This window comes from Triturus cristatus, chromosome 7 (assembly GCF_964204655.1).
Source record: "Triturus cristatus chromosome 7, aTriCri1.1, whole genome shotgun sequence".
NCBI classification, from domain to species: Eukaryota; Metazoa; Chordata; class Amphibia; order Caudata; family Salamandridae; genus Triturus; species Triturus cristatus.
Genome location: NC_140590.1, coordinates 1,002,686,386 through 1,002,707,668, shown reverse-complemented (window position 1 = coordinate 1,002,707,668; position 21,283 = coordinate 1,002,686,386). Strand labels below are relative to the sequence as shown.

General features: G+C 45.6%; 1 protein-coding gene, 1 long non-coding RNA gene and 1 pseudogene across 2 annotated transcripts in view; 1 reads left to right on the top strand and 2 right to left on the bottom strand.

Moving 5' to 3' along the window:
• LOC146810990 (uncharacterized) overlaps positions 1–21,283 on the bottom strand; it is a 711,140-nt gene that overhangs the window by 160,872 nt on the left and 528,985 nt on the right. The window lies entirely within an intron of this gene.
• The window catches only part of LOC146810991 (solute carrier family 22 member 4-like), a 381,961-nt gene that overhangs the window by 7,258 nt on the left and 353,420 nt on the right, over positions 1–21,283 (top strand). The gene's annotated exons all lie outside the window — the stretch shown is intronic.
• Positions 6,080–21,283, bottom strand: part of LOC146810994 (ATP synthase peripheral stalk subunit b, mitochondrial pseudogene) — a 40,839-nt pseudogene continuing 25,635 nt past the window's right edge.

The following is a 21,283-nucleotide window of genomic DNA, read 5'->3' as shown; positions in this document are numbered from 1 at the left end:
TACTCTTATCATTACTCAATAACTTATAATATAGCCTTATAACCCGCCGTAGCGGGCTATACCGGCCATTAAAGGCCCGCTGCAGCGTTAAAGGCCCGAGCCGAAGGCGAGGGACTTTAATAAAGCAGAGGGACTTTAAAAGCCGGTATAGCCCTACTACGAAGGGCTATAAGGCTATTAGAACATTCTGCCACTAGAGGGCAGAATGTTCTAACAAAACAAAGCCTTCAGGGAGCGCGAGGTGATTCAAATCCCCTCAGGCTCCCTGAAGCCTTTGTTCACAGCCACAGCTGTGAACCAGGGGCGTAACACAGGCCCCCGCAGCCCCCGCAGTGCGGGGATCCTCTAACCTCCAGGGGGTCCCCTCAGCACAGCACTCGGGTTGCAGAGCTCCTTATTGAGCCCAGAGGGGCCCCCTCCACGTGTCTTGCAGGGCGGCCCCCTCGAGTTTTGTTACGCCAGTGCTGTGAACAAAGACACATTGGAATGTTGGAGCTCCGGGCTTATACCAGCCATTATCAGCCCGGAGCACTCCATTGTTTTCAATGGAGCTTCCAACATTCCAATGTTCTAATGACATTTATAGACGTACAGACTATAACACAATCCATTCTTGAAAATCTATGACTCTTTCCCCACCCATGCCTGCCCAGCGCCATAATACCGCAAAGTGGTTGATCCTGCACTGTAGCCAGAAAATTGGACTGACTACCGAATGAATCCATAATTGCCATAAAAGACCCTACAGAGAACATCAAAACTGCCAGCATACCATAGACTATAACTGCATATTTCTCTCACATGCGTTCATCCAACACATCGCTAAGCACTATGTCCTATTACACTATAGCGGAACTATGGTGGTCATCATGTACAATAAAACACATCTCGCGTAGAATGAAAATCAATACACCCTTCTAGTTACACACCCTACATGGTGTAGCACCCTAATACCCTCATGTGTGCCCCACATAAGGTATATAAGGTGCTATAAAAATACTTCAATACAGTACAATCCAATATAAATTATTATTGGCAAAGACTCTCGATAAGAATGTATTTTGTGGCACAGGATTTACTCCTTTTGCTGTGGTTTGGCTAGTTAGTAATCATCTAAAAGTAAGGCATGTTACCTCCATGTGGAATAAGATGATGTAGTGTGTGCAGGCTCCTATGCTATCTCTAAATGAACAGGTACTTTCAGGCCCTGAACGCAGGCTGCTGCTGAATAACGGGGATCAATGGATAAGGATGAACAAAAAAGTTGTGACGAGGAAGCGGGCATTTTGATGCTGAGCCCATGCAAGACTTCTTTGGAAGCATCAGGCACATCCTTTGAGAATAGAAAATGCCATTCTAGAATGCCAGTAGTTGGTGTTCTTAGATGCTAAAGAAGGGCCCACATTGTTTCGTGGAAGCGTAAGTTGTCCGTAGGGCTTCCGAGAGTCTTTTGGTTACATTGAGGTGCAATTTGAGGATGGGTATTTTTGAAGAATAATTGAGTTGGGCATATTATTCTATATTGACAGATAATGGTGTATGTAAAAACATAAAACTTAGGAGTTTCTATTACATCTGTCAAAAAGATGGGACATCTGGGAGTTGGTGGTTGTACACTAATTGGCTAGCCAAGTATTGTGGAACGCAGTACATACATTAATGACTGCACTCATTTAATAAGCACCCTATTTATTTTATATTTGAAAGTGGTATCTCAACTGCTTTCCACCTACATCCAGGGCAGGAAATGAGGGGGATCCAGGTTGATTCTGAATCCGGCAGCTATTATTGAGCCAGAACCGGGATCCGGGTTGAACCCAGTGAGAAATGCTGAATTTGTACCAGTGTAATTTGCTGACACCGGTAAATTCAGTTGTGCTACATGTTATCTTCTTTCCAAGCATCATCTTGCAGGCAGTACATGGGGTTTCTTATGTTCACTTCTAGCTGGGCCCAAAACAAAAGCCTGATTTAAAAGACCAGCAGCCCTTCTTTTGTTTACCATCCTAGCTGGGAACTATCCGGAGCCGAATTCCTAGATGCCAATGCAATGTGGTGGAACATAGGCACTCAACTTGATATTATTTCATAAGTGCTTAAGAGAAACAAGTATTTGAAGGCATGTTTTTGCCTTTATTCAACCCCCTATATGTAAGAGAGGCATACAATGAAAGAATGTCAGATGTATCTGTATGAGTAATTACACAAATATTGATTTAAATAGCATTACCTTATTTTGTATTCCTTTTACAGTACTACTCTTCTAACGTTAGGGTGTCACCGCACTTTACATCACATACATATACATCATACAGACGGTAAATCATACAACTATGTAAATCAATGTACATGAAATGTTACATATGAGAATGTGGGTTACAATGAAGAAGTCACATATTGTCTATTCTGGTAGGCATTACATGTTAAGAATAGATTGGTGGGAGAAATACAAAGTCAGGATTTCAATTGTAAGTAGGTAGTTGGGGTTGTCTATACCAATGGTTCTTAACCTTTTGACTTATGTGCCCCTCCACCACCCCATAATCATTCCTGGAACCCAGGGACCCCCACTGAATTGTTATTGAAATCTAGGAACTCCCACAAAGTCCCTTACTAGAAGCTGGTGCCCCTGGCCTAAGCATATTTGAAGATTTGAACCATAAAACAATTCACAAACATGCAGAAACTCCCACTAGTGTAGGGGGTCATGTTTTAGGGTATATAGTAGTGCAGTGGTGTTTGGGTAGTGTAGGGGGTCATGCTGGGGTTAGTGTTTTAGGGCTTAGGGTAGTGCAGTGGTGTTTGGGTAGTGTAGGGGTTCATGCTGGGGGTAGTGTTTTAGGGTTTAGGGTAGAAAGTTACATTGTCCAGCTTTCAAGGCTGCATCTTCCAGTGATCTAAGATATATTGCTGCCTTCGAATTTCTCGCCAGCCTTACCCAGTATAGCACTGGTCTGAGAGCTGCAACCTCCGCTATTGGGGAAAACTAAGATCCGCATAGAGCGCTCACTAGGGGGTGCCTGGCTCCAACCTCAATAAAGCTCTCAAAAAGTTATTCTCGGCCACTTGTAATGGGTGAAGAATTGCATGCCCTCAAAGTTCAGCCCCAAAGAGAGCTGCTGCTGCCTTTTGTGTATAGATCTGCAGTATATAACAATAATACGAATACTTCTTGCAACGGCCTTATGTCTGAACTTCAGGATCGCCCCAGCCACATCTTTCAATACTGTGGTTGCCTTCTGAATATGGTTTCTTCACTGCAATTTCTCAGCAAACAATATCCCTTAATAGTCGTACTGTTTAACAGTTTCGATAGGCACACCATCTATTGTAAGCCTCCACTTAAAATTGAGGGAAGATCTCCAAGCCATACTCTTACTCTGGGTTTTTGTTCTATTAACAGTCAGGGATTTCCTTTCACAGTTATCTACAAAATGCTAATAAAGCTTGTGGATTGCATATTCTGTTTGCGCCATCAAAATGGCATCGTCACTGAATAAAATATTGGCACCCTTTTTCCAGCTATGGTAGGAACGTCTAAGGGTTCTTCCAGTAAAATTTCCACTGCATCATTCAACAAGAGGCTAAAGAGTAAAGACGCCAACACACAACCTTGTCGTACACCCTTCTCTGCTTTGAAGGTTTCTGTGCACTGAGCGCCCTGCCCGTACTGGACTCTGGCGGTGTTACCAGAGTGAAGAGCCATTATTGGTCATACCATGGTGGTATCAGCCCCTTCTTCTACTAATGATCTCCACTATTTCTTCCAGTCGACTAGGTCAAAAGCTGCTTTCAGATCAAAGGATATAAGATACAATGAAGAGTTCCTTTTATCTGTATACTTATGTGAGATGATATATAATCGAATTGCTTAATCTATAGTACCTATCCATGATCTGAAACCAGCTTGTACCTCCTTCATGATATTATGAATGTCCACTAAGCCCTGCACTCTGATTAAGCAGAACTTTCCCGAAGATTTTCCCCTGCCACGTCCAAGAGGGAGATCGGGCGATAGTTGGATGGGCTACCATCATCACCCTTCTTAAATATAGGTACGAGAAAGGCTGAGTGCCAAGAAGATGGAATCATATTCCCACCTAGGGCAGAGTTAAATATTTCTAGTAAGGACTCTAGCCCAAAGCTGGGGCTCCTCCTGGCAAACATCAATAGGATGTTTCTTCATCTCTGTCTGAAACAAGCATTGGCATAGCCAATAGGTCTCGCTTTTGGTATTTTGTAAGTGGTTACTTATCCAGCAGATATTTGTGCAGTAATAGAAAGTGTTGCATGGTTTAAGATTGATAATCTGGAAGTCGATACCTATTGGCTATTTTTGTATAGCAAATACACGTAAAGCAAAAACTCTGTATGTGTAGGCGTACATGTTTGTAAATGCAATCTACATTTTTTGAAATAGCATTTCTGCATTTTGTTCAATGACTGTTTTACCTTGTTATTACTACTGTTTATATTTCCTTTGCACTATAGGCCATCAAATCTGCATGCGAAATAATGTTTTTTAACATTTTTATTGTTGTGCACTGGTGAAATTATTTGTGCAAGATATGAACAATAATATTTATAGGAATAATGGACCAATGTTTTCGCCTTTGGGACCTTATAAGTGTTTAGTTCTCCAGCACAATATCCTTGGTGCAACAACATCAACTGTTGCATGGCTAAACACTTTTAAGGTCCCAAAGGCGAGACCTATTGGCTATGCCAATGCAATCTATAATCGATCAGGTAACTATAACTTGCGCGCCCACAATAAACTGCTGATGACGTCACATATTACATCACTCATGACATGGTCAGTGACATCACTCTTCACATCAATGATGACATCTGAAATGACACATTGTGGATTGCGGTCGCGCAAGTTATAGTTACCTGATCTAACTATAACGTGGAATTTCATTGGTTTTTTACGAGTGAAATGTACAGCTAACTATAACATGTGTGAAACCTATGGTTTTTTAAGTGAATTTGCAAGGTTTTTTAAATGCTAATTCCTAACTATAACGTGTGTGAAACCTATGGTTTTTTCAGTGAATTTGTACGGTTTTTTAAATGCTAAGTTGTGTATTTATATATTTTTTTTTTTTCTGGTTTTTCACCGTGCGCACACCCTGCGCATTGCGCAGTCCATACCGTGCGCGCCTCGCCTTTTTTTACACAGTAACAAATTTTTTTTCTCCCTTGCGGGTCCTTCAATTTATTTAATAAATTTGATTATTTCTTTTTTTTTTTTTTCTTTTTTTTTTTGCCGTGCGCGTACGGTAAGCTTACCGTACGCGCACTCGGCGATTTTTTTTTAAAAATTAATAAATGTATTTTTCGTACTTTTGTGTCCTTCTTTGACCCCCTTTCAAATGTTATGGGGTCTATAACTCTCTTCCTTGCCCCCTTTTCACGTTATCTCCCTTTTTTTTCTGTGTGAAACACACAAAATGGCGGCCGACACTTCCTGATTTCGTCCGATTCGAATGTTTACAGTCATGTGACAACCAATCAGATTTGAGCTCGCGCACGGCACCGTACGCGTACGGTAAGCTTACCGTAAGCGCACGGAGCGCGCTTACAGATATATATATTGCTTTAAATGTTTTTTTCTCAGGAACTACAGAACAAATTTACACCAGACCTACAAAAGGCACTTCCTTGACCTTATGGCTACCTCTCTGCCAAATTTCAAGTAATTCTGTTCAGCCGTTCGGGCTGTAGCTGTGTCTAAAGGTCCTATGGAAAAATGCATGGGGAAAACGCGTTTTGGGACCCCCCTTTTTTCTCGGCCCCCGCTTGACGAATCACCCCGAGACTTTCAGGGTAGGAGCTGAACGGAGCGCCCCATTCGTTTTGAAAATTTCGCGAGGATTCGTCAACCGGCGCCAAAGTTATTCAAAATAGAATTTTGAGATTTCCTATGAAACACGGTCCTAACTATAACTATCTACTGGCGACTGCCAGTAGATGATAAATATATATATATATATATATATATTTTAGATTATTATAGGGCACGGTATCTGAACAGCTCAAGTCCAGTTCCTCTCTCACATGGAGGTGTGAATTCTCAAGTTTGCAAGCTGGCTTATACAGTCTCGGATAGCTTCTTGATGCCCGAAATACACTTTACTGTACTCCCCTTCTCCTATTACGCAGAGATACTCTGCATAATGTTTTTCTCCACCCATTTCAACATGCCACCTTCATCTTGCTCCCGCCGGAACTTCACGTGCTGCAGGTTGTCGTGATAGTCTAAGCGCATCTGTGCCTCGTGGTGAATGGTGAGAATCCTTCCCGGTAATTTGATTCGAGTACCATGACAACGGTGGTTCTCTTGGCATCAAAAATGTAATGGCGTCCAACCCGCCACTGTACTTTGCTCTCATCTGTAATTGCCTGATTGAGGGCATCAATTGCTGAATCTTTCATCTTGTGGGCTTCAGCAACTTTCTTCTCGTTCAATTTATCAGCAAAAGCTGCTACTTTGCATCCAAATTTCATAATTCTATATATTACGGAAACACCAATGGATGCGTCAGCAAAGATAAATTACATAGATTTATTTTTAAAGCATGCACAGCAGCAGTCCAGTGCCCTGCACACAGGAGCCTGTAATTTCTGTATTTGGATATAGAAGCTGAAATTTTTTTGGGTGCACTTTCCCTCCTTTCTCCGGAAGTGGTGGCACGGGAGCTGGTCGGTGTGGAGAGGTAGTCTTTTATTATGTGCAGATTTACATAGCGCGAACTCGACCAGAAGGTATTGGAGCTCTTTACATGAGCACCAGTTACGTTACACTAGGACACATTCATTTTTGGTAAGCACGGGGAGATTGTCATTTGCCCAGAAACACAGGAGACTGAGCCGACGCCGAGGGTCTAAACTGGTTCCACGGCTCTAAAGTTGGCAGTTGTGGTCGTAAGGCCACAACCTCTGCCCAACTGACGCTGAGGGGCCCGAGATTTTTTTTTAAGGGAGAAGCCGAACTGAGAGCCGCCCTGAACAACATGCCTGCGAGTCCCCAGTGTACTGCTGTCACCTCCAGCCTCACAGACACTTCTTTGTACCCTAAGTGTCATTGGCACATAGGTGTAATATTAATAACTTTCACTATATGCTACATATGCCACACTTCTGCGTTTCTGAATTTTGTTGCCAAAGGAGGTCTTAATACTCTTTTTATGGTAGTCAATTTGCTTCTTCTAAAGGCTTAAGGACCGAGGCTTCCTATATATAGAGTATTTAAATACATCCCGTTTTGCAATTCTCAAATAGCGATTCTTTAAAAATCGCTATTTGAGAATCGCAAATGGTGATGTTGATACATATGCCCCTAGATTACTACCAAAGGAACCCTTTTCAGTAACCTTCGAATAACAACAGATTGAGAAAACAAGCAGTAAGGATCTAAACCCATACCGCGCAGTTTGGATGCAGCTCCTTGGCGCAGGTTTACAGCTCACTGTGCTATATTAGAAGGATTGCAACTTATGGTTTGCTAACAACAAAGGATATATGTGTCAAACACAGTAACTCAGTTCCCTAAATATATAAAATACAATGCTGTTATCTGCATGTTATATGGCGTGCTTTGCAGCAGGCACATTAACCATCTGTGCTACTTTCTGAGTCGAACTCTGCTTAGACAATCCACAGCTCTCTCCAGCAGGTGCATTAACCACCAGTGTTATCTCATATATGAAAGTCTTTCGTTTTCATATATTTATATACACTATTGAGGTGGCATAGTGTTGGTCCATTCGAGGCTCGAGCACACTTTACTTTTGTATTTTACCTCAGCTTTATACAGATGTGCTATCAGTTTGTTCCTACCACTGCCATCAGTTTTTCTTTAATTGCTAGGCTTGCGAGATCTCTGCAGCATGTGCCTTACCCTCATAAGATATTTTGAAAGGCAGCCTCTTTGTGACTAATTCCGTATGTCAGAACCGATTTGCTGCCAAGTTTGTCCTCGTTGCCAATTCCTTTGTGGCAGTTTAGGAAAACATACATGAAGACATTTACTTACTGTCAGACTTTGCCATAATATTCCCTTTCTGTCTAGACAACTCCGTCACCACTTCTACTGCCGCACAATTCGAATAGCCCTTTAATATATGTTAATTCTATAGGTTTGTTACACCATTAGGCCTCGGCCTTTTTGTATCTGTTAATCAGAGCACGGTGTGTTCATTACATCAAAGGCCTGTGTTCTTTGAACAAGTTCCGACAGAACAACAGGTCGGACTGGCCTATAGGGAAACTGGGCAGTGCTGGTCGGACGGGTCAGTGTGTAGGTCGGTTTTTGGCTCCACCCCATTCCAGCTGCCACATGTATTCGTTCCCGAAGTTCCTAGTTAGCTTACATTCACATTTTGAATCGTGCGGCTGGTTTCTCGGCCGCTAGAGGCATGGGCGTGCAACTGTGGTCTGGGGGAGCGGCAGGCCAAGAATGCAGTGCCCAGGACAAAGAGCACGCTATGCCCAGGCGGCGTGGGCACACCTGTTGGCTGCACGCGCCGAGGGCGAATTCTGCCTTCCTTAAAGGAGCGCCGACCGCATCCGTTCCAACGCTCATATTATAGAGTAACATCCCGGGTGTGAAACAATTACCCTCTCCACAGAGAATGGTAGGAGCCGCGAGAGGTTGGCACGGCCTGTGCACAGACGAGCCCTGGGCGAGCTGCCATGACGTCCACTCCCGGCCAGCTGGCTTCTCAAGGTGGCACACGGGGAGTGCCCGTTTCATAATGGCTGTACTTTTCCATCGCGTGAATAGCAATGAATGGCATACCGGAGGGGCAGAGCCGGCGGGAAGGGAGGGCTGTGATGCACTGTCCCAGCCCAGGTGACCTATCTGTGCTCGGAGAACGTCTCCTTCTTTGTGTTAAGCAGCTTGTTCCTTTCACACGCGTTAACGCGCGCATAAACACAGACAGTCATGGCTTTGCAGTTGTCTTACAAACCAGAACCTCTTTTGGCGCTTAGTTTAGTCTCTGGTCTCCAAAAACACCATGAAGATGGAAAGGTGGCGACGAGTTCCATTTTGGGACGAAAAGCTGCACCCCCAGATTATGGCTAGCAGGCTCCGTTTGACTTTTGGCAATTGGGCATGGGCCTGTTGCCGGGGCCAGTGGGCGGGCCGGTTTGTTGCTGGGCTAAGCGGGCCCCTCAGTGGCCCTCCCTGTCTCTTCTTTTTCTGTATCAGACATTTACAAATAAGAGCGGGAAAACACATAGATCCGGAAGACAGAAAAAACAAGCATTGGCATAGCCAATAGGTCTCGCCTTTGGGACCTTATAAGCGTTTAGGTATGCAGCACATTATCCTATGTATTGTGTTGCTAGGTATTGAATAGCTGTAAAATTATTAAATATTGTGTTATGCAGTCTGATTTATGACGAAATGCTCGCCTCTTCCGCATGCTGTATGCATGCTTTTCAATTGAATAACATGTGTATGTGCTTCCTACGGTGCATTCTTCTATGTTGGGAAGATACTTAAAATAGACACACTGACGAATTTAACAAAAGAGCATTTCAACTTGTGCCAATCTCTCCTGCTTCACACTGTCCCTTTAAAAAGAACAACTGTACTGCGGTAAAAAGAAAGGCAAAGCAACAGAAACAGTCAAACCAGAGATCCATACTGACCACGATCTCATAACATGCTGAGGAAAGGGTAAGTGGGGGGGTGGGGGAGGGGATCCTACGCAAATTACTTATTTCTAGAGCCTGGCCCAATCGCCATTTGAAGGTCTGCAAAAACCGCCCTCACAAGCTAGCCACCGCCACAACCCCCATGCTTCATAATTATTTTAATGGTTTACATAACACCAAAATGACACTGTAGTATCCTGGTCTGGTATGGTTAAGATGTGCCAGTGGAATGCTGACAGTGTGATGCTGGATGGAATGTTGGGAGTGGGAATGGACAGTTGGAGAAGGGCTGAGCACCTGGAAGGTTGCTCCTGGTGGGGCTAAATACTGGCTAAACTCTGGCTTATTACTGGTTGTATTTCTGATCCTGTAACCAACTTCAATAAAACTACATGAAACTACTCTTGGATCGTGGCTTCATTACTACAATTTTATGGCGACGAGTTGAACTGAAGAACCTGCGTCTGCTACCTCTGAAACCTTCATCTTTAAGTCTGGAGTACCAACTCTCAAGATAAAGCAACTCTTGTAACTACAGCTGCGATAACTCAACTACTGGCACATATCAGCCCCACCAGTGACCTCTACAACGGTCGCCCTTTACGCTACAGTGCCAGTTCCGGTCTCTACTGCAGCTCAAGTCTCTGTTTTCTGTACCTACAACGTCTGTTTTGTTGCAGATCAAGCCTAACACTCTTCAAAGCTTGTGTCAGGTGCTGTGCCCTCAGGAGAGGGTAAGCCTGTGCTATGCCCTCAGGAGAGGGTAGGCCTCACACTCTACGACGTTTTTTTTTCTGTGCCCTCAGGAGAGGGTAAACCTGACACTCTACAATGTTTTATTTTTTCATGTTTTGTGCCTTCAAGAGAAGTGTAAGCCTTCCAACTGTCTGCACTACGGCGTTTCAACAGAATAATGACTTTTATTCATGCTGTCCATACAACGTCTCAAGTGCCTCGCAAAGCTTTATTTTTCAACATAAGATTTCCAAGTGTGCATCCAGAACTAGAAGCGTTCGTTCTACACACTCTCTGAGAGCCTCTTCAGTTACATCTCTCACCAAGACGCTGCCGGCCTGATCACCCGGCTATGTGTCTCTGTGTTGTTTGGACTTTCATGGGACATCTTGCTTTTCATTCAGCGACGGCGTTGTCACTGTTTGACACTGTGAGGATCTGACCGTGCAATTCTTTGCGAGAGTACCGGCACTTTGGGTGAGCATATGCGCATATGTGAGGGCAAGGACTGTGCTCTTTTCGGTGAGTCTCTATTTTTTTAAATTATTTATTTTAAGCTCTGAGGTGGATCTCCACTACAAATAACGGCAGCGCATTCTTCAAATTCAAAATATATGCACGCGTTCCTCACCTTCTAGGGTCGCGTGCAGGCAGTGCGTCTTCCTTTCCTCAGTTCTCTATGACGCCCGTCCGTGTCCTGTTCTGCTGTCATCTCACGCCTGAATGCTCCAGCGTGCCTTGAGCCACCCGGGATAGCTTCAAAATACGTACCGCCATTTTGGAATTGGCGTGAGCTGGAATTCAAGCTGCCTTTTATGCACCATGATCTGATTTCCTGCTGTATCTTGCCAACCATCCTGTTCTTCAATTAAATTTTTTTTTTTTTAAAGTGATTCTGACCACGATCGTTCCGGTGTGAAGTTTACAACGTTTTGGAACCATCAAGTTATTTCACAATGCAATTGAACGTAAATCCGAGTATCCCCAGCGGCTGCTGCAAACAGTCAAAACACGGAAATACAAACAGTGAGTCAATGACTCTGAGTGGCAATTCTTCCTTTTCTTCTAATGCTGACATTCCATGCCAGACGTTCGCTGTGAGGCTTTTGGTGAGGAGATACAGCGCGTCTGTGTTTTGTGGACAGTGTAAGAGCAGTAAGTAAGTGGGACTTGCTTTATTTATCATACAGTAAGGGAGTTGGTTATTCTCAACAGCAAACGTCATCACCATTATTAGCGCGTCATTTACTACATCGGCGTAGAAATACTCCCAGGAACAGTGACTGTGAGATCAGTACATGGATGGTGCAGTACAATGGAGTACTAGGGTGGATAATCCTGAGCCAGGACTAAAGTCTATGGCCAATGTGTCAAGGTGTATTTTTTTTTCCTTTTACAGTTTACAATGTACTCCATTTCTTGTGCATGTCACTGCTCAGTGATCTATCAATTGTGTGACAAGTCAAGTTTTGATTTGAACTTTAGGGTTGTTTTTAAAAAAAAAAAAAAAAAACCATTTCTAGTGAGCTGTGTTTAACTAGTGTTTTATACGGTCACATAGTGCACAATTTTTAACTTACTTCACAGTGCACAAATGACCTCTCCGCGAGGTGTGTTTTGGGGTTTTGTCCCACTTTCATATGCATATCAATTGACCTCCAGTCGAGGTGTGTTGCGCGGACGTTTGTCCCGCATTTTCAATGCACAATCTCTTGACCTCTCTGGAGGTGTGTTGTGGGGGTCTTTCCCCATTATCTTGTGCATAATGTTTTTTTACCTCCAGTCGAGGTGCGTCCGTAGGTGGACATCATATCATTTGTTTATTGCCTTCACTGTAGTGCACGGGTTGCCTTTCTTAAGGTGTTTAGTGTTGGCAATTGTTTTGTTTTCAATAGTGCACATATACCTTCCCTCGAGGTTGCCCATGCACAAGCAAATGTATTTACCCTAAGTGGGGTGTGCGGTTTAAGTCGCCACAGTGCATGGGTCACGTTACTCTGGGCGTTTCAATTGTTCTAGTTTTACTTTTTACGCTGTAGCCCAGTTGTATTCTATTTATTGTAATTTCTTTTTCTTGCTGTCGTCAGGGAAGAGTGAGCATTCGGTTTCCACTTTTTCTCTGTCGTCTTGTTTTCTCCTGATGTGAGCTGTTTTCTTGTATTTCTACCTGGCCAGTGGTTATGCAGAGGACAGTCATTAATGGATGTTTTCTTCTTTTATTCTTTGGAAGGGAAGATGGGTGCTTTACGTCCTTTCATTTTATCTTATCCCTATCTCTCTCTGGTGTTTTTGTTAGGTTGCTATCCTTGGAAGGGAAGATGGGTTTGGTTTGTGTTATACTCTCTCTCTTCTATTTTCTCGTGCTTTCCGGTCTTCTCGTTTCTGTGTCTAGCTTCTGTTCTCTTTCGCTCTTGTCATTCTAGATTTTGGCGTTCCTTTTTGTTTTTGTTGGAACAAAGGAGGATATGTAGTATCCTGGTCTGGTATGGTTAAGATGTGCCAGTGGAATGCTGACAGTGTGATGCTGGATGGAATGTTGGGAGTGGGAATGGACAGTTGGAGAAGGGCTGAGCACCTGGAAGGTTGCTCCTGGTGGGGCTAAATACTGGCTAAACTCTGGCTTATTACTGGTTGTATTTCTGATCCTGTAACCAACTTCAATGAAACTACTCTTGGATCCTGGCTTCATTACTACAGACACCTTTTAGCGGCCTCTGAGCATTGTAGACGCTATATGACGTAACTGAATAGTAGAAACATTAATTAATTGTTGACAAAAAGCAGGAGCGAGAGAGTATATCGTGCACAGTATGGCTGCAGTCCATATAAGTATTCCTGGTCTACCTAGATTCACAAGGCAAGTCACAGCAAAAACAGCTGCCATGCCCATCCGATCTAACCATTTCCCTACATGCCCACAGCACGTTACCTCTGAAATAATTCGTACTCCAGCTCCGCCTCACAGTGGATCCCTGCATTAGGAATAAGCTGCCACATTCAAGTATCCACCTTGGGCATGGCTGATTCCCTTGAGGTATCTGAACTCAAGGCTACGGTGTGAGTGTTCGTGGGAGCAGAAGGAGGCAAAAGCAGTTGCACAATGTTGCAATAATTCAGATTTCACTTAAATGTGTGGCCTATAAAAAAATCTAATCAGAGCTAGAAATTCAAATGTATTTCAGAAGAAACAAATGCAAGTAAACAAGACTCTCACTCAGAAGGACAGAGGCAGACAGAAACAAGCACAGGCAAAGCCAACATGTCTGGCTTTTGCTAGCTATGCGGTTTCCAATTAAAGTGTTTTGGTTTCAATTGATTTTTCATTTACTTATAGCATTGACTGTGGCACTGCAGTTATATCTTAAAAACAAAGACAACTTATTACTAAAGAAATTAAAAGGTACCTGGGTAAATAAATAAAAGGGAACCTGGGAAAGGAAACCGTGGAAAGACAGCCCACTGACGTGCACCCATTGTTAGGTTAAGTGCAAATACAGTCACTCGCGGCAGAATAGAGCTAATGGCTGAAGTGGGCTGATCCGCTGCTAATACTGCTTGTGGTCATGAGAGGAAGCAAAATATGAATTATGCTCAAACAGACCAATGGATGTAGAGGGTTAACCTAAACCCTCCTTTGTGTAGGTTTTATTTTGAATATATGAAACTAGTGAAACAACTAAACACATTTCTAGGCAGACCTCATCACCAAGCCCGTCGTGCTGCTGCAGTGCCACAGGTTTTCTGCGTCGCTGTGTTTTACTCTTCTACTGAGCTTATCCCCTCGGGTCCGTCACTGGCCTTCTTGAAATAATGATTTGCCCTGATGCCCTCATGACTGTAAGTGTTGTGAAACCGTGTCTAAGGGAAACCAGCAGCATATTTGAAAGGTATCAAACTATTAATGTTCGCATAAAGCGACAGAATAAACAGAAAATAAAATACAGGGGTGGGTCAAATCGGCTTCCAGCCACAGCATTCAAACTGCAACTCCCACAGAGAAATATGTATTTGTGTAGCTGAAACCCAAGCGCAAACCGATTTCCTCCAGTTCACTAATGAATGGCCCTAACTGACGGAACGCCTGGCTCCCCGGGATAGGTTGTTATGCCCTGTTGGGCACTTTTCAAACCACTGAGTCAGAAGGCTGTGCTCGAAACGGCTGATCAATTTAAGCATGCATCCATAAACTAGAGCTTGGAAGACAATTGCGCATCTGATTTTTTTTTATATATATATATATATATATCGAGAAACTTACAAAAAATAATCGGTTATACTAAAAGATACGCCAATGGGGTGATCTTAAATCTATGCACACCCTTGGGACTAACAGTGACCGAGCACCACACCCCCACCGAAGTTCTTCCACCTTGGACGGACTTCCAGAGCACAGTGCGGTCAAGATGCCCCTCCAGCATTGTACAGTAGCTGCAGTCAGGCCCTAGATGAAACAGCAGATGCACACAGGCTTTCTACAGGCCACATCACATCAGAGTTAGCTACTGCAGAGCTTCTAGAGTTAACCATTCGCAATACAGCTGGAAATGGAGAAAAAAAGAAAAATCAGCACTGGCACACACAATGGAAGAAGGAGGGGCCCGACGGGGGGAGGGAGGGAAAGCGAAAGAGCGCCATGCGCGCGTTGTGCTGAAACGTCGCGACCAGTATGCGTGCACATCTCCTGTCTGTCCGTATGCGGGCATATCTCCTGTCCATCCATACACGTGCACATCTCCTGTCCATCCGTACGTGTGCACATCTAGCTTTGGAATCCTTATTGATTCCAAAAGGCCCTCACATGGCGATGGCAGTGCATGCGAGCTAACGCCAGGCGAGACCTAAAAATGTCAAGGAGGCACAAACCGAAAGCAAGAACCTGCGAGTGCGGACAAAAGGGGCAGGGAGTTGTCGTCTGCTTCTGAGCAGGGCTTCGGGAACACTACTCATTCTTTGACAAATTAAGCACTGTCTAGCTGATGTATTGCCAGATGTAGCCATCTCTGTAACAACAATTGACAGAGCCAATACATATCCCTTTTTTAGCTCTTTTTTTCTTGTTTGCGTGTGACGCTGTTTTGTATTTACTGTTTGAAAATATTTCACTTGAAGAAAATGCAGAGGCTTGCTTTTGGTCCGAACAGAAAGTGCAAGGATCAGGCTTGTGTACAACCCCCTCTTCCTTTACAGTGCGGGTCTTAATGCACGCTGGTGGAAAGTGTGAAAAAACATTTTTTTTTCTCTCAAGAAGCTGCATAATGAACATTTCCTTTACTAGTTGGGAAAGAGAAGAGAATGCGTGCGAAATTGGGTGGGACATTGTAAATGTAATTTTTTTTAAATGTCTTTGCAGCTGTAAATCCTCCCAAACAAACTCTTTCCGTGCCACTACGTTTGCCTTTCCTTGCCTCATAATAACCTTTCATGCTACACAATTTAGCCCCCGCTGCTACTGCTGCACAATTGAAATAGCTCTTAATATATGCTAATTCTGTTGGTTTGTTACACCTTTCCGAGCTTGAGAGTTTCTAACTATCACGCTGGCATTAAACTGTTACACTACATCACGGGTACTCATATTACGGCCCGCGGGCTGTCAGCGGCCCGGCAAGCCTTCCTTGGCGGCCCACGGACCTTGCAGACATCATACCTGTGTTTTTTTTATATCGCCGGTTGCAGCAGCGTGGAGCTATGTGGGCCGGGCGATTCTTTTAAAGACCATTCACTTGTTAATGAGGCTTTGTTGTATTTCACCTCTTCTTAGCGTCCCTGCATCTCCACTCACTCAATCAGAGTGGAGATGCAGGGGCGCTAAGAAAAGGTGAAAAACAACAAAGCCTCATTAACAAGTGAATGGTCTTTGAAAGACCTGTGAAGTACTTGGGTGCGCCGCTGTGTGTGTTCCCGGGAAGCTGTCTCAGTGCGGGTGAGGTGACAGAGGGTGACGAGGACAGCAGGGTGAGGTGACGGAGGGCAGCAGGGAGTGAGAGAGAGGGGGAAGACAGAGTGAGACAGAGAGAGAGGGAGACAGACAGGAAGACAGAGACAGGGAGACCGAGGGAGGGAGAGGGAGGGAGGGAGGGAGAAAGAGAGCGAGGGAGACAAACAGTGTGAGTGAGACAGAGAGAGAGGGAAACAGAGAGGGAGACAGAGAGAGAGAGAGTGAGGGGGACAGAGAGAGGGACGGAGACGGAGAGAAAGGGAGACAAACAGTGATTGAGACAGAGAGAGAGCTAGAGAGAGGGAGTGAGACGGAGAGAGAGAGGGAAGGAGAGAGGGAGAGAGAGGGAGACAGAGAAAGAGGGAGACAAACTGAGTGAGACAGAGGGAGACAGACAGAGGGAGACAGACGGAGGGAGACAGACGGAGGGAGACAGACGGAGGGAGACAGACGGAGGGAGACAGACGGAGGGAGACAGAGGGAGGGAGACAGAGGGAGGGAGACAGAGGGAGGGAGACAGAGAGAGGGAGGGAGACAGAGAGAGGGAGGGAGACAGAGGGAGGGAGACAGAGGGAGGGAGAGAGACAGAGGGAGGGAGAGAGACAGAGGGAGGGAGAGAGACAGAGGGAGAGAGAGAGACAGAGGGAGAGAGAGAGACAGAGGGAGAGAGAGAGACAGAGGGAGAGAGAGAGACAGAGGGAGAGAGAGAGACAGAGGGAGAGAGAGAGACAGAGGGAGAGAGAGAGACAGAGGGAGAGAGAGAGAGACAGAGGGAGAGAGAGAGAGACAGAGGGAGAGAGAGAGAGACAGAGGGAGAGAGAGAAAGACAGAGGGAGAGAGAGAGACAGAGGGAGAGAGAGAGACAGAGGGAGAGAGAGACAGAGGGAGGGAGAGACAGAGGGAGGGAGAGACAGAGGGAGGGAGAGACAGAGGGAGAGAGACCGAGGGAGAGAGACCGAGGGAGGGAGAGAGACCGAGGGAGGGAGAGAGACCGAGGGAGGGAGAGAGACCGAGGGAGGGAGAGAGACCGAGGGAGGGAGAGAGACCGAGGGAGGGAGAGAGACCGAGGGAGGGAGAGAGACCGAGGGAGGGAGGGAGAGGGAGGGAGGGAGGGAGAGGGAGGGAGGGAGACTGAGGGAGGGAGGGAGGGAGACTGAGGGAGGGAGGGAGACTGAGGGAGGGAGGGAGACTGAGGGAGGGAGACAGACAAGAGGGAGGGAGACAGACAAGAGGGAGACAGAGGGAAGGAGACAGACAAGAGGGAGACAGAGGGAAGGAGACAGACAAGAGGGAGACAGAGGGAAGGAGACAGACAAGAGGGAGACAGAGGGAAGGAGACAGACAAGAGGGAGAGAGAGGGAGGGAGACAGAGGAAAGGAGACAGAGGGAAGGAGACAGAGGGAAGGAGACAGAGGGAAGGAGACAGACAAGAGGGAGACAGAGGGAGGGAGACAGACAAGAGGGAGACAGAGGGAAGGAGACAGACAAGAGGGAGACAGAGGGAAGGAGACAGACAAGAGGGAGACAGAGGGAAGGAGACAGACAAGAGGGAGACAGAGGGAGAGAGAGGGAGGGAGACAGACAAGAGGGAGACAGAGGGAGGGAGACAGAGGGAAGGAGACAGAGGGAAGGAGACAGAGGGAAGGAGACAGACAAGAGGGAGACAGAGGGAGGGAGACAGACAAGAGGGAGACAGAGGGAAGGAGACAGACAAGAGGGAGACAGAGGGAAGGAGACAGAGGGAGGGAGACAGAGGGAAGGAGAGGGAGGGAGACAGAGGGGGGAGAGGGAGGGAGGGAGACAGAGGGAAGGAGACAGAGGGAGAGGGAGGGAGACAGACAAGAGGGAGGGAGAAAGACAAGAGGGAGACAGAGGGAGAGGGAGGGAGACAGACAAGAGGGAGACAGAGGGAGGGAGACAGACAAGAGGGAGACAGAGGGAAGGAGACAGACAAGAGGGAGACAGAGGGAAGGAGACAGACAAGAGGGAGACAGAGGGAAGGAGACAGACAAGAGGGAGAGAGAGGGAGGGAGACAGAGGGGGGAGAGGGAGGGAGGGAGACAGAGAGAGACGGAGACAGAGAGAGACGGAGACGGAGAGAGACGGAGAGAGACGGAGAGAGACGGAGAGAGACGGAGAGACACGGAGAGAGACGGAGACGGAGAGAGACGGAGACGGAGAGAGGGAGAGACGGAGAGACGGAGACGGAGAGAGGGAGAGACGGAGAGAGGGAGAGACGGAGACGGAGAGAGGGAGAGACGGAGACACGGAGACGGAGAGAGGGAGGGAGAAAGAGAGAGAGAGGGAGATAGAGAGAGATAGAGAGAGGGAGGGAGATAGAGAGAGAGAGAGAGAGAGAGAGGGAGATAGAGAGAGAGAGAGATATATAGACAGACAGACAGATAGAGAAAGATGTGTGTATGCCAGGTCTGGTGGCTCAGTGGACGAAGGCATCCGCTGCAGGGGCCTGTGTTCAACCTCATGGTCATATTTTTTTTGTGTGCTCTAGCCCTGCCCCCTCCATCACTGCCCCGCCCCCACTGGTGCGGCCCTCAGCCACAAACCACACTGTAAATTTGGCCCCCGAGAGAAAGTTTGTGAGTACCCATGCACTACATCCTACCACAAGCAGGGTGCACGAGGGGCTTATGGAGCAGCCGAAGGGTAGGGGAAGGCGGATTGGTTAGTGGCACTAAGCAAGAAAAAGCACATTATTTTTTTAATTAAGCAACATTTTTGAAGTCCTTCCAAACAGAGGGAGATGTGTGTGCATTTTTGAGTGTGTGTGTAAAAATTCCTGGTGAAATCCCACATACACCTCACTATAACCCACTGAAAGCACCTGCACACAACAATTTATCGCAAAATACATTTATTAGGGGGGTGTAACACCCCAAAATACCATCCGGAACTTACCCCCTGCTAAAAAAAAATAATGTATGAAGCGAGATCATTTCAGGTCTTTCCCGGGCTGGGTAAATAAAGATTGACAGACCTTGGGTCGGAAGAAGCGGTGTGCGCCTGCGTTAAACACCTGGCGCGCGCCAGGGTTAAAGAAGGACACACCAGGCCGTTGTTTCTGCCCAGAAGGGCTGCCATTGGTGGCTGCAGAGCAGGATTGGCACTACAATTCTGCTGACTTCTATGCGTTCCCAATACACAGCTTGTGAAAACAGTGCGTGCTCAGATATCAATTAATAGACAATGAAGCAATCGGCTGCTACATGGATACTTTGATTTAGAGGGTGTGGCCGAACTGTCAGAGTTGCTGACTTTGGAATTCGAAGCTTCCCTTGCCTAAAAGACATACACGTATGGATATGTCCTTCTTAACGTAACTGGTGCTCGTCTAAAGCGAAACAAACTTTTACATCGCCAACAGGCCTAGCTTTTTGTCGATGAAAATATTTGTTTGTTATTGTAGCGCTGTTTTGTGTGAGTTCAAAGGCAGGCTGAGAATGGAGTTAAATACATTTGAGGATGGAAGGATCGTTGGGTCGATGTATGAGAAGTGTAAGAAACATCGGATCAATAATGCATTTTTTAAATATATTGTTTTTTTCCCCAAAACACCAACAACGTGCATGCGAGTAAAGCAATAGTTTTCCACAATATAGTATGTCAAAGTGTACAAAACACGGATGTCACTCGACACATTCCTCTAATTCCCAAAGACAATCCGCAACAAAGACAATTTCAGCCAGTCCTAGTTCCAAACCATTTATTTGCTTGAAGTAATCCCAGTATTAGCCCCATGTTTTACTAGGTTTTTAGGGCACCCCAGGGCCCTGCAACCAAGACCAGTTCCTCTGTTACCGCGCAGCAATCCATCGCTCTCAGCCATTCCTCCCCGGGGGTGCAGATGGTATGCGCCAGAACCTTCTGTCCCTCTTGGCCAGTAGTACCTTCGATTCAGAAGTAGTATTTCATAGCATGAACCACCCCAGGGGCCTATAGTATTGAGCAGTGCTTAGCGGGAATTAAAAATCTGTCACAAGAGGAAGGGTGGCACTATGGCATAATCGGTGTCACTATGCGGCAACACTTCACTTAAACAGACAATTGTTTATATCTCACTCTAAGGTACATGGGAAGAAGTGGACTCGTGTTCAGTGAGGCCAAAACTGAGGTCCTTCTCATTGACCGAGGCCAAAATGCCCACTTGGTCTCCTATGCCTTTGCCAAACACCTTAGGTTCACCCTCAGCCTGACTTCAGCACTCCTGCCCACTCTGTAACCAGAATCCACCTACTTAGGGCATGATTACGAGGTGCTCGTTAAATTATGTCATGTGCTAAACCCCTGTAGTTAAGTATTTAATGCATCTAATAATTATCGGATGTGTTACATGACTCCACCTTTGTTAAATTTCAGAAGGTCAAACCTGCCGAAATTTAATGGGGGTAACAATATGGTATTTACAGTATCATGCAGATTTTGGTGCGTTAAACACCTAACTCTGCATATTACTCCCCATTAACTTGTAATAGGTGGAATTTAACACACTCGATAAATAAAGTACCCCGTGGTATTGTTATTTATCATGTGCAATAAATACCACCTATACTCGTAATCCGGGCCCTAGAGAATACATCCTCCACACATCCCCCAAAATTCTAAACGTGACAGCTCTTATGTCCTGTATGCATGTGCCTCAACTACTAACTCACCAAATACAAACATGTCCAAATGGCTTCTGCTTGCCTCAGCATATATTTTTAAAAGAGGCATTCACATGCCCATTTCTGCCACATACACAACACGTGTGGGCAAAGAGAGAACAGGAAAAGACTTTAAAAGTACCTATAACAAGCTCAAAGTCCTTCACAAGCCTATCTCTCTACAACCTTCGGTAACAGAGTGTGGCTAGAGCTCAGGCCATTCACTTAGAAGGATGATGTATACAAATCACATTAAAAATGAATAATACAACGCAGT